This window comes from Parus major, unplaced genomic scaffold (genome assembly GCF_001522545.3).
Source record: "Parus major isolate Abel unplaced genomic scaffold, Parus_major1.1 Scaffold573, whole genome shotgun sequence".
NCBI lineage: Eukaryota > Metazoa > Chordata > Aves > Passeriformes > Paridae > Parus > Parus major.
Window position 1 is genome coordinate 14848 of NW_015379461.1, and position 3090 is coordinate 17937.

At 57.6% G+C, this 3090-nt stretch overlaps 1 long non-coding RNA gene across 1 annotated transcript in view; it reads right to left on the minus strand.

Annotated features, from left to right (window-relative positions):
- Window positions 1-3084, minus strand: part of LOC117243816 — a 6150-nt gene extending 3066 nt beyond the window's left edge. The window contains exon 1 of the long non-coding RNA XR_004495724.1: window positions 1578-3084. This is a non-coding gene — a long non-coding RNA (uncharacterized LOC117243816). The remainder of the gene's footprint in view (window positions 1-1577) is intronic.
- Window positions 3085-3090: the final 6 nt, after the last annotated feature.

A 3090-nucleotide genomic window follows, 5' to 3' on the forward strand; every position in this document is an offset into this window, starting at 1 on the left:
TTGGGAATTGCTGGCTGGGCTGGAATTGCCAGAGCAGCTGGGGCTGCCCCTGGATCCCTGGCAGTGGCCAAGGCCAGGCTGGAGCCTGGGGCTGGGAGCAGCCTGGGCCAGTGGGAGGTGTCCCTGCCATGCCAGGGGGGCACTGGGGGGTTTGGGGGTCCCTTCTGTCCCAAACCATCCCGGGATTTCCTGCCCTCACCTGTCTCTCGTGGCTGTTTCTGAGGCAGCTGTGACAGTGGTGGCCGCTCTCTGGTGCCCGTCCGTGTGCGTGGCCGCGCTGCTCCGGGCTCGGGGGGCACCGGCAGGAGAGGGTTCGGCCACGGGAGGCGTCTCCGGGGCCGTTCCATCGGAGCCACTGCGGGAGAGGGCAGGGACACGTCCATGGAGCTCACACTGGAATGGGGATCACATCCCCATGGAGCTCACACTGGAATGGGGATCACATCCCAGCTCTCCTCCTCACAAGGCCTAAAGATCCCGTCGGGAATGAGAACTGGCAATGAACTGGGATGCAGAACAGCGGGCACAGGCAGGTCCCAGAGCAACAGGACACACCACAACAGCTCCTCCAGGGAGGAATTCCCAACTCCTGCTGCAAATCCAGCCTGGGAGTTCCCAAACTGCGATTCCCACTGCTGGGACACGGACCCTGCTCTGCCCCTCAGGCTTCTGGGGCACCCAGAAAATCCTGGATTTAGGGGCAGATCCTAAAACCCCACGGGGGAAAATCCCCAGGGATGGGATGTCCAGAACCCAAACATGCTGAAGGTGCTGCAGGAGGTGCCACAAGCAAAGCTCAAATCCTGGAAAAGGAGAACTGCAGAACAAACCCTCCCAATCTCTCCTTTGGAATAAAGCCATCCAGATTTCCAGCTGGAGAAGGGATTTCTGTGCAGATCCCGTTTTTTGGCTCCCAAGGCAGAGGATGTGCTGCCCCAGGAATGATTTTCCTCCCAGTTTCCATCCAGAACAATTCCTTCTCCCTCTCTCCCAGAGCAAACCTCCACCAAAAGGAGGAAAGCTGAGCTGGAATCCTGTCACTGGCTCCAGGGGAGCTTTCATGGAATGAAATAATCCCAGCTGGATAATTGGACATGTGATAGAGACTGGAGTTCTATTTCTGGAGCACTTCTCTTGAAAAAAAACAACATAAAAATGAGGAATAATGAGATCCAAACATTCCCTTTCCTCCAGAGCTCACAAGCTGCTCAGAAGCACCAAAATACACCTTGGAGAGACACAGGGATGGAGCTGCATTCCCAGGAATGTCGCTTCCCACACAAAAAGCTTGACATTTCCATGGCTGAAAGAGAAACTTCTGAAGCCCAACCCCTGAAGTTTCCAGGGCAGGAGGATCCCAGAGTTACCTGAGCACACTCAGGGGCTCNCAGGAATGCATCCAGAGCAGCTGGTGCCCCCCGTGCCGAGCTCCAGCCTTTACTCCAAAGGGAGGAGTTTCCAGGATCCCACGGGGGGTTCCAGTGCCCCCGCAGTGCCCCCGGGCCGGGCTGGCAGTGAGCTGGGGGCCTGGAACGACACAGAATTCCATCGATCCCAGCTCCAGGTGCTCCCCTCACCTGGCCCCGCTCTCCCACGGCCCCGAGGGACCTGGGTGTCCCCTCCCCGGGCAGCCGTGTCCCCTCCGACGCTGCCATCGCCAGGTACAAAGTGCAAAAGTGTTGCTGTTCCTGCATCCATTAAAAACTTTAAAAAACAGAACAAAACAAACAGAAAAAAGGATTTCCATCATCATTTGCAAATACATTAATTCAGTTTCCAAAGAGCCAGCAAAGCCCTGGTCACCTCCTCGTGGGCCAACACGGACACTGGGCAGGCCCAGCCCAGCTCCTGCCCCGATCCAGCAGAGCCCAGGGGAGGCCAGAGCAGTGCTGGGACCCGGGGACACCCCGGGACAGCCGGGCTCCGGCCGGGGACACCCCGGGACAGCCGGGCTCTGGCTGGGGACACCCCGGGACAGCCGGGCTCCGGCTGGGGACACCCCGGGACAGCCGGGCTCTGGCTGGGGACACCCCGGGACAGCCGGGCTCTGGCTGGGGACGAGCCCGGCCTCGGCCCTGCCCGAATGCAAGCCCTCCCTGCTCCCTCCCGTGGAAGTGTTGGCATTCCTCCTCTGCTGTGAAATGTTTCTGGTAAGGCTTTATTGCTCTACAAAGCGGTGCAAAGGCTGCCCGAGGACAGCTCCATCAGGAACTTTGGTCACACGGCTGCGGGATTTGTGCGCTGGCCCCGGCCGCCGCTGGACCTGCTACCTTCCCAAGAGAAGCTGAATACTGTGTGCAATAACACTGGGAAAACAGCACTGAACCCCAAATCCAAAACAAAAACCAGGGGCACGGGGAAGGGGACAACTGAAATCAGGCAGAAGGCTTGGGAAGAGCCCGTCATTCCCGTGAGGACTGAACTCAATGCTACATTTCGACAATGCCGAGTGTCTTTCCGAACGGATCGGTGCTGTTGGATCTGCGTGTCTGGTCCTGAACGCCAGCTCGCTCTCATCAATGCAGCATTTATTAAAAAATAAAATTAAAAAGAAGAAAAAAAAAAAAAAAAAAAAAAAAAAAAAAAAAAAAAAAAAGAATTGACAAATTGCATCACCAGGGAGCAGCCTGGCCTGGCTCTCACACACGTCCCGGGGCGCTGCCATCAAGCGGGGCCGTTCAACGTGGCTTCGGTGCAGGGCAAGGGCTCCTCACTCCTGCGGGGACACCGGGAACGGCCTCAGCCACACCGGGAACGCTCCCAAAGCCTCCCCCAGCCCTCCAGGCAATGCTGGGACCTGAGCCCCTCCCGCTGCTTTGTGTTTTCTGCCCGGTGAAGCGTCCTCAGCTCCCCACGGAGAGACTCTCCCAATGATTATTATGTGGAAATTCATGGATTGTTACAGGGAAAATCAATGTGGAATCAGGGAATGGTCTGCGTGGGAAGGGAACTGAAAGCTGTCTGGTTTCAACCTCTTCCAAGGTGGTCAGAGGGATGGGGCACCTCTGCTCTGAGCACAGAGCTCAGAGCCCCTGCAGGGCCTGAAGGGGCTCCAGGAGAGCTGGGAATGTTCCCCTGGAGAGGAGAAGG